An 11,596-nucleotide genomic window follows, 5' to 3' on the forward strand; every position below is an offset into this window, starting at 1 on the left:
ATATAGTTATCGTTTTGAAAACTTAAGTTAGTGGTCTCAAAGTATACTTATAACTCATTGTTGTTAGTTCACAATGAGATGTTAAACCATCCTTAAATCATGTTAAATATGTATAGATATGTACATATACATAATCGTATAATTATCGTGTGTTATATAGTTCGTGATATCATCGGTCAAATTGGACGGTCAAACGTTGTGTAAAACTCTTTTCAAAAATATAAGTCCCAACAATTTGAATTGCTTATCATGTTGGTAAGGTTTAATTTGTGTAAATATTAATCTCATAAGTATAGAACGATCGGAAAATTCCGGGTCGTTACAGTACCTACCCGTTAAATAAATTTCGTCCCGAAATTTTAAAATTGTACCTATTTTGCGTTCTCGGGAAACAAATGTGGGTACTTTTGTTTCATCTGATCCTCTCGTTCCCAAGTAAACTCGGGACCCCTTCGAGCATTCCAACGAACCTTAACGATTGGTATGTTGCTCTGCTTGAGTTGTTTAACTTCACGGTCCATGATTTCGACTGGTTCTTCTAGGAATTGTAGTTTCTCGTCGACTTGGATTTCTTCAAGAGGAATGGTGAGGTCTTCCTTTGCAAGACACTTCTTAAGGTTTGAAACGTGAAATGTATTATGTACTCCGGTGAGTTGTTGTGGTAATTCGAGTTGATAAGCTACCGATCCAATGCGTTCGATGATCTTGAACGGGCCTACATACCTTGCGTTCAGTTTACCTCTTTTTCCAAAACGTATTACACCTTTCCAAGGTGACACCTTTAACATAACCATGTCACCTATCTGAAACTCTAATGGTTTCCTTCGGACATCGGCGTAGCTCTTTTGGCGACTACGGACTGTTTTCAATCTCTCCTTGATTTGTACTATCTTCTCAGTCGTTTCGTGTATGATCTCGGGACCAGTTAATTGTTGATCCCCTACTTCATACCAACAGATAGGGGATCTACACTTCCTTCCATACAGTGCTTCGAATGGTGCAGCTTTAATGCTCGCATGATAACTATTATTATACGAGAATTCTGCTAATGGTAGATATTTATCCCATCCGTTTCCAAAGTCGATCACATATGCCCTGAGCATGTCTTCAAGAGTCTGAATTGTTCTTTCACTCTGCCCGTCAGTTTGTGGATGATATGCGGTGCTCATATCCAAACGAGTTCCCAGGGCCTCCTGTAGTGATTGCCAAAACTTTGATGTAAATCTACTATCACGATCGGATATAATGGAAATAGGTATTCCATGCCTTGAAACAATTTCCTTTATGTATAATCGTAATAGTTTCTCCATTCTATCCGTTTCCTTTATAGGCAAGAAATGTGCAGATTTGGTGAGACGATCAACTATTACCCAAATGGTGTCATAACCCCAGGCAGTCTTAGGTAACTTTGTGATGAAATCCATGGTAATACCGTCCCATTTCCATTCTGGGATTTCTGGTTGTTGAAGTAACCCTGACGGCTTCTGGTGTTCTGCTTTAACTTTGGAACAAGTTAAACATTCCCCAACATACGTTGCAACGTCTGTCTTCAAATTAGGCCACCAATAATGCGTCTTAAGATCTTGATACATCTTTCCAACTCCAGGATGTATCGAGTATCTTGTCTTATGTGCCTCATTCAATATCAACTTCCTTAATCCACCCAACTTTGGTACCCAAATACGGTTTGCAAAATATCGAATTCCGTATTCCCGTATAACGAGTTGTTTCCCATACTTCTTCATTATTTCATTTCCTATGTTTTCTTTAGTAAGAGCTTCTCGTTGAGCCTCTTTGATTTGTGAGTTGAGATTCATGCGAATTTTTATGTTCATTGCTCGTACTCGAATTGGTTCCCGTTCCTTTCTGCTTAGAGCGTCGGCCACTACATTCGCTTTCCCAGGATGATAGCGAATCTCACAATCATAGTCGTTTATCAGCTCGACCCACCTACGTTGCCTCATGTTCAGCTGTTTCTGATCGAAGATATGTTGAAGGCTTTTATGATCGGTAAACACAGTGCATTTAACCCCATATAAGTAGTGTCTCCATATCTTCAATGCAAACACTACTGCTCCCAATTCTAAATCATGCGTCGTATAATTCCGCTCATGAATCTTCAATTGTCGGGATGCGTATGCTATAACTTTCTTCCGTTGCATAAGGACGCAACTAAAACCTTATCGCGAAGCGTCACAATATATCTCAAAATCATCGTTCCCTTCAGGTAATGATAAAATAGGTGCTGTAGTCAACTTCTTCTTCAGTAATTGAAATGCACTCTCCTGCTCAGAAGTCCATTCGTACTTCTTCCCTTTTTGTGTTAACGCTGTTAATGGTTTAGCTATTCGAGAAAAATCTTGAATAAACCTTCTATAATAACCAGCTAAACCCAAAAATTGGCGTATCTGCGTTGGTGTCTTAGGAGTCTCCCATTTTTCAATGGCCTCAATTTTAGCTGGGTCAACCTGAATTCCTTTGCTACTAACAACATGGCCAAGAAATTGCACTTCTTTCAACCAAAACGCACACTTAGAAAATTTTGCGTATAATTGTTCTTTTCTTAACAATTCTAATACCAATCTTAAATGCTGCTCATGCTCTTGCTCACTCTTGGAATAGATAAGAATATCGTCAATGAAAACGATAACAAACTTATCTAAATACGGACTACAAACTCGATTCATGAGGTCCATGAATACAGCTGGCGCATTCGTTAACCCAAACGGCATGACCAAAAATTCATAATGACCATAGCGTGTCCGAAAAGCAGTTTTCGGAATATCTTCTTCTTTGACGCGTAGTTGATGATAGCCCGACCTTAGGTCGATTTTCGAGTAAACACATGATCCTTGCAATTGATCAAATAAGTCATCAATTCTCGGTAGTGGATACCGATTCTTGATAGTTAACTTATTTAATTCACAATAATCTATACACATTCGGAAAGATCCGTCTTTCTTCTTGACGAATAAAATCGGAGCTCCCCACGGTGAAGTGCTCGGTCGAATGAAACCACGGTCTAGTAATTCTTGTAACTGGCTTTGTAACTCTTTCATCTCAGATGGTGCAAGTCTATATGGAGCACGAGCCACTGGTGCAGCTCCTGGTACTAGATCTATTTGAAATTCTACAGATCTAAATGGAGGTAATCCTGGTAACTCTTCCGGAAATACTTCAGGAAAATCTCTTGCCACAGGCACGTCGTTGATGCTCTTCACTTTTTCCTTCGTTTTGACTTTATTAACATATGCTAAGATAGCATAGCACCCTTTCTTCAAGCACTTTTGAGCTTTCAAATAACTAATGAGTTTTAGCTTTGAGTTACCCTTCTCTCCATAAATCATTACTGGCGTTTTATCCTTACGAGGAATGCGAATTGCCTTCTTGGCGCACACAACTTCAGCTCCTATTTTGGACATCCAGTCCATGCCGACTATTACATCAAAACTTCCTAATTCTACGGGTATCAAATCAATCTTAAATGTTTCTCCGGCTAAATTTATTTTACAATCACGGCAAATTTTATCGGCTTTAATTAGTTTACCATTAGCTAACTCAATCATGTACTTAGCATCTAGAGGTAATGATGAACAATTCAATTTAGCGTAAAAGTCTCTACTCACGTAACTTCTATCGGCACCAGTATCAAATATAATAGATGCGGATAAGTTATTAATGGTAAACGTACCCGTAACAAGCTCCGGGTCTTCACACGCCTCTCTAGCATTAATAACAAATGCTCTTCCACGTGCAGATCCATTATTCTTCTCTGGATTCGGACACTGGCTCTTATAATGACCCTGTTTCCCACACCCATAACAAGTAACAGTGGCCAAGGCAGTTCTATTTGCATTGGTGGCAGGAGTCTTGGTACCGTTTGTATTTGTAGCAGGAACCCTACAATCTTCAGCAAGATGACCTTTTCGATTACAATTGTTGCACACCACATTACAATAACCAGAGTGATGTTTGTGGCATCTGTTACATAAAGGATTTCGTCCTTTGTAACCTGAGTTTGAACCGCTACGCGCACCTTGCGTGGTTTCTTGTTTCTTGTTGGATTGTTGATGATTACCTTCCCACTTTCTTTTGTTTCCTGAGGTCTTGACATCGGTGTTCTTATCCAGAATAATCTGGTCCATCAATTCGTTCGCCATGGTGATAGCTTCATGAATAGTCTTGGGTTTGGATGCTGTAACATTTGCCTTGACCTTTTTAGGCAAACCGTCTTTGTACAGTTCAATCTTCCGTTCTTCGGTTGGTACCAATTCGGGACATAGCAAAGCTAATTCCATGAATCGCTGATTGTAGTTGGTGAGTTCAGTACCAACAGCTTTCAGACTTCGTAATTCAGCTTCCAACTTCCTAACCTCGTTCCTTGGACAATATTCGTTGATTAGCATTGTTTTGAATTCTTCCCAAGGAGTATCATAAGCTACATCTCCTCCTACTGCCTTCACATAGTTTTTCCACCACGTGAGTGCACTATCTTGTAGGGTGCACGATGCATACTTGGTCATGTTCTTCTCAATACAACCACTGATTTTAAACACAGACTCAATCTTTTCGATCCACCGGGTTAAACCGACCGGTCCTTCTGTTCCACTGAATGATGAGGGTTTGCAACCTTGAAAAGTTTTGTAAGTGCACCCCACACGAGGATTTGGGTTAACTGCAGCACCTCTTGCAGCCTCGACCCATAACATTCTGTCGTTCACTCGCTGATTGATGAGTTCCTGGATTTCTTGTTCCGTCATTCGGTTCCATCGCGCCATAATCTTCAATAAGAATGAAAAAATAATTGTTCACATGGAATATTATAGATGTAGTATGTATTTACAGTACATCGTAGCTTATTAATAATATGAACCAGTTATTATTATAAAAGCCTTTTCTTCTTATTAGCATTTTATAATTATATCTAGGGTAGTACCTACCCGTTAAAGTTCATACTTAATAGCTTAGTACGAAAATCAATTACTACCACCCAAATAATACTTAACCATGGAAAATTATTGCATTTCACACTTCACTATTTTACATATGCTTATCTTACATCAAACATTAAGCAAACCACACTAGTAATATTATACAAAACATTATATGATCCCATGGTTTAAAACAACATCGCATCATTTAACCCAAAGCGTTTGTGTTCAAAGAAATCACTTAAAGGTTATCCTGGTTGTCTCCCTGCGTTTTGGCTGAGGAACCGAAGAACTAGATGTCGGGATAGAACTAATATGAATAGCGGGAATAGGTGTGGAAGTTTCTGGTGGAGTTGGTGCAACAACATCCTCTCTAGACTCGGGATTTAGATTTTCCATTTCAGTAGCCTTTCGTTTCTTTCCTCGTTCGAACTTGTCTTTTGTAATTTCCTGTATTTCTTCCTCCTCAGGATCACTTTCCGGTTCCTCTTCAATTGATTCATCCGAAACTTGTGAGTCTTCCCCAAAGGTGTCGTTTTCATCATCGGATAGATTAATGACTGGAACACCATCTGAAGAGTCTGGTTCGGAGTCGCTGAATGTGATAATAAGTTCTAAGCCAGACATCTATCACATAACAACTAGCACGTTAATACCACATAATATTTACATATTAATTTTTAACCAACAAGGATAAGCAATAGTTTTTGAAATCAAACACGGTCAAAGTCCAGACTCACTAATGCATCCTAACAAACTCGATACGACACACTAATGCAAATTCTCTGGTTCTCTAAGACCAACGCTCTGATACCACATGTCATAACCCGACCTTAACCATAAGGATGAATACAATAACATATGATTTCATCGCGAGGTATTGACCTCTAAATGCGACACTTTTCAAAAACTGCATTCGTTTTTACAATACAAACCATAGCTTTTATTACAAATACAAGGTTTAAACAACTTAATAATGATTATCGTTTAGCGATAATCTTAGACTTACAAACTTTACATGTGATAATAACAATACGACCTCCAACATATTTTACATTACAAATCCTCCGATATGCAGTTTTATTTTTGACACAAATATGCATACTCAAGATCTTGCTTAAATTCAACATGTTGTAGCGGAAGCTTTTAGTTATCACCTGAGAATAAACATGCATAAAATGTCAACATAAAGTTGGTGAGATATAGTTTTAATGCCGGCAGCGTTATAAATATAGACCACAAGATTTCATATATAAACGTTTTAATAAAAATATTCTAAGTTGTTGAGCACTTGATAACCATACTTAACATTTAATCAACGTCGCATATTCCCTTTATTATGAAATCTTACTACACCGTACCAAGTGTAGTTACCGAAACGAAGTACTGTGCAACCGTTGAATACTGGTCGTCCAGTCCGGTTGGGGTTGTCAGGCCCGATAGATCTATCAACAGGATTCGCGTTTACAATACCTCATGTAAATAGTAGTTACCAAGTTACAGGGAAGTATGCCAGTGGTACAACTCAACGTAGAATATATATTTTTAATCACTTGTGTCCATAACGTAAATCATAAAATGCATGTATTCTCATCCCGAAATATTTAGAGTTTAAAAGTGGGACTATATACTCACCTTTTCCTTGAAGGTATTTAACTCGACTTGGTCTCCGATAGATATCACGAACCTAACCATATATATAATATATCAACATATTTTCTTTTCAAGTAATCGTTACATATATATATATATATATATATATATATATATATATATATATATATATATATATATATATATATATATATATATATACTTATAATACTTTTAATATTTTTCTTAGTCCGTAGTTAGCAGTCTGTTGTTAATGGTCCACAATTAGTTGCTCAATAAAATAAATAAAGACCCCATCATATTCGTATTGATCAGAATTAATCTCGACCCATGGTACCATGTTGTCAAATGACGTGTTGCGTACATAAAGTACCGTGTTGTCAGATGACGTGTTGCGTACAATCATGAGGTCTTATGATTAATCTTCTCGTGTTGTTTACGGGTGGTCCTGGAATATATAAAATTAAATCATAAGTAAATATATATTAAATATTATGTTAATTAGCCAAGATATGATTAATCCGATTTTGTCATAATATGATATATTACAGGTTTTGAAGTGTTTTAAAAATCAAATTAGAAGGATCTATTTAGTTTGCGAACAGGTTTGAAATTATTCAAACTATGTTCTTGTTGTTAAAAATTTATAACATAAAATAAGATAGCTATATAAATATGAATTGAATAAGATTATGAATAAGGTTACTACCTCAAGTTACTTGGATAAAGCTACTGGAAAAGATAGAAAATAATCTTGATCAAACTTTCTTATGATGATTATAGGTTGTTCATGAAGCTAGTTCTTCATGAGTATTTGCTGAGATTGTGAAGAACACTTAGAGTTCCTAAGAGTGTGTTTTTGGTTAGAGAAAGAAGGTTGTAAGAATGAAATGAAAAACCAGGGCGATGGTGATACTTATAGGACAGTCTGGTTGTTGAGGGAACAAGGACAAATTATTGTGTTGAATTTTTGAGTAATAATGTATGCTAGCATACAAATAAGATTCCGCCAGGGGTTGCCACCCCTTGGACCCCGCTTATCGGGGGCGCTGCCCCCGAACCCCCGTCATAATCAAGATAAGTTCAAACAAGTGTGCACTCCACACTTCCCCAAACTTGTTCGATATTTATCAAGATTATTTTGGTTACAAATTAATCCCATTACACTTAAATCATATTGGTGACATAAATCACAACACATTATAGATTGTAAGTATATATGTCAAAGATCGTTACATATAGTTATCGTTTTGAAAACTTAAGTTAGTGGTCTCAAAGTATACTTATAACTCATTGTTGTTAGTTCACAATGAGATGTTAAACCATCCTTAAATCATGTTAAATATGTATAGATATGTACATATACATAATCGTATAATTATCGTGTGTTATATAGTTCGTGATATCATCGGTCAAATTGGACGGTCAAACGTTGTGTAAAACTCTTTTCAAAAATATAAGTCCCAACAATTTGAATTGCTTATCATGTTGGTAAGGTTTAATTTGTGTAAATATTAATCTCATAAGTATAGAACGATCGGAAAATTCTGGGTCGTTACAGTTGTACACTTGAAGCTATATGCATCAAGGATGAGAACCATGATAAGCATCGAGCACCAAGAACCACCGGAACCTACTGACCCTACTGTTTTGCTGTTTCTGGGTCTGATCAGTAAGACCTGGGCTGTTTTAATGTTGATTTTCAGATAGCTCTGTTCGAGTAGATAACTTTTCATATAGGACTCGTCTTAATCCGAGTTACGGTTTAGGATTTATGGCCCTCCGATCGTCACTATGTCCTTTTAACGTTGTGCAGAAATTTCTGACCTACTCGCACTTAGACCTCGCCACGGTCAAACGAAGACGAGTTTGATTCTGTAAATTTTACCACACTTAAAGGACTCATATACGGAGCTATGGCCACTGGTCTCACCTTATTTCAGTAAAGATAGAGGCCGTGGTGACTGATCGAAATCAGCCTTTGTTTTAAACTACTTTCATAAACGAAATTTACTTTACGCCTTTTGTTTGATGATGGATGATGATGACCCTTAAAGACCTTATTTACTTACTTTTAAACCTTCTCGGATGATTTACTGACTTAGTACTATTTGACTTAGGTTGAGGACCCGTTTGGACGACCTTCATTACTTGCTTACTTTCTGAGTCATACTTTACCGCTACTTTATCATTGTGAGTTATAGCATTCCCTTTTTACTTTAACTATTTTGGGAACTGAGAATACATGCGGATTTATGTTTTACATACTAGGCACGAGTACTTAAACTTATATATGTGTGGGTTATACAACGTCATAAACATTCCCTTTAGCTCGGTAACGTTTAATCATTGGTTTTTGAACCGTGAACGCGAATCTTAGATATGGATCCATAGGGTTTGACATCCCCACTCGGGCTAGTCGCGCTAGCATTTAACAAGTGTTTAATACTTCGTAAACATACGCACTTGCCAAGTGTACTTTCAGGGGGTGATATATTATTAAACGTTAAGTTAGTTACCGAGTGCCCACGGTTGAGCATATACTTAAACATACGGATTTGGATTACTGTTTTGAAATGCTCTTTGTAGCACTGAAATCTCGTGGCCTACCTTACATACTGTTATACTTAAACTATAGCTCACCAACCTTTGTGTTGACGTTTTAAGCATATTTTTCTCAGGTGCTTAAGGTAATTTGCTTCCGCTGTCGTGCTAATCTTGCCGTAGACACCCGCTGCTCTAGTGTTATCACCGCATGAACTGTTTATCTTGTATTCAAACTTTAATACTTTTGAACTATGTTTTGTAATGACCTAAGGGTCACATACATTTATTCATGCTTTCTATTCGTAGAAGCATACTGTTGGTGTAAAACAATTGACGTCAGTTATGACGTCATCTTTTTTATCGTGAATGCAACTTCTTTTATTACAGCATATAGTACTTAACCTTGTAATGATCCTGTTGTTGATGATTCGTAAACGATGGTTTTGTACGGGGCATCACATTTGGTATCAGAGCATTGGTTGTAGGGAATTAGGTTGCATTAGTGAGTCTAAGACCGACCCGAGTAGGATTCACTAATAGGACTAATCTACAACTTGCTAGTTTACTTGTTTCCGCTGAACTTACTGCATACTGCTGCTTGCTTTTACTACTATATATCGTATGCTGCTACTTGTTTACACTACTGCATGATATTGCCTACTTTCGATTTCATGCTACTGTGTTACATTACTGCATGCCACTATCTGCCTTTAGCATGTTACCTCGGTATGATACTGTTACTATTGCCATGCTACGTGCTGCTGTAAACAATCTAGGCTGCTGTAGTTATTATGCCTGATTACGCTCTTGCTACCTGTCTACTATCCGCTATACCGACTTGGAGAACTTATCCTTCCCGGTTCAGATGTTTTCCTGAACTACTTTCCCACTCGTCTAACCCTAAGAACTAGTAGTGTAATCCACCTGTTACTACTGTTCCACCGTTCCAGAGATCGAAACATTACTTCACGCAATATAGAAGATTGTTCAGTTGACACATACACTGTACGCTTTCATAACCGTCACTTAACTCTTTCATTCTTCACGACTGCTCAACGAACTAACGACACTTCTGCACTTAGGTCCCTACCACTCCTAGACATTGGAGAAGTCGGGAAGGCATTCCCTTTAATGAGGTTATAGTGCCTTCTACTAATACTCAGCCATACCCAAAGACTTGCGAGTCACCTCGAGACATATCGTATCACTACTTGCTACACGTACAACCCGACGCGAGACTCGGAATGAATATCTAGAAGGAACCTAACAACATTACCTGAATCTGAACCTTTGAAGAAACTTAGGGACACTTAGGCATTAATACATGACCTACGGAACCTACGCACCCACATCGAGAAACTGTGAGATTAGTTATGTCGATTCCGTTTTGTGATGGCATAGATAAAGCACCGTTAGATGAAATTGTGTATAATTGGAAGTGATCACGTTACATTGACCATATGAAATGATATTGGAATGAACGTACGATTTAGTACAATATAATGATGCGAGGCCAGCGTGATTATATTGAAGTAAATCATGCAGAAGTTCCAATGTTATTACATGAGGAATATGGGGTGATCCAGGGAGAATTTTGTCAGGAATTACTTGAGCATACACATTTTAGCCTGTTAAAGGTAGGGAAAGAATAACCACTTAGCCAAGATACTGTACAAGAGGGGCCTTGATTGCAGAATTGATAACCCGAAAATTTGTTATAAATATCGACACCCTGGACATTTAAGGAAAAAGTTCTCAAATAGGAAAAACTTTGTACTAACTTGTGGTAGAGCAATCGTTATCTCAGTTATAGAAACTCGCATGGATCCTGATTTTGGTTAGGGTACGTTTCATCACAACGTTTTATTGTTTCGGAGTTGTCTAATACTAGAACGATAGAAACCTTATATCTAAGCACCTTAGCGTTATGCATAATAAGCCATCAACAACCATGAGAGTTAAGTATTCTATAGGACCAGCAAATGGTAAGCTGGCATAGATAGAGGAATAATTTAAGGTGGTACTTTAAGATTTACAGGTGGGTCATTTGGAGATGACCTCATGTTAACCAAACTTGGGAGTTTTAATGTAGTAGTTGAGAAGGATTAGTTACCTACGTACATGCATATGTTATTTGAGAAGATTGATAAAATTTTCACAGCAGTATAATAAGATTGGTTGGAATGAACCCTACAATTAACCTACCACCCATCAATTTGGGAAATTGGATGCAATAGTTGGGATGAACTTTGGGATTAACCTAATACTCATCAGGTTAGAAAGCTTTAATGAAATAGTTGGAACAAACTGACTTTCAAGGATGAAAGCGGAAATTATTTATAATGAGGAAAACTTTATTCGTATACCTCGCAAGAATGGTGAAACTATTATGGGAGGAGATGTAGCCCGAAAACTGAACCTTATTAGTTACATGACAACAATCCGAAATCCCACAATGGAAATGGGAAGAAATTCATCACTAAACTACCAAAGACGGTAAGGCG

This window comes from Rutidosis leptorrhynchoides, chromosome 2 (genome assembly GCF_046630445.1).
Source record: "Rutidosis leptorrhynchoides isolate AG116_Rl617_1_P2 chromosome 2, CSIRO_AGI_Rlap_v1, whole genome shotgun sequence".
Classification (NCBI taxonomy): domain Eukaryota; kingdom Viridiplantae; phylum Streptophyta; class Magnoliopsida; order Asterales; family Asteraceae; genus Rutidosis; species Rutidosis leptorrhynchoides.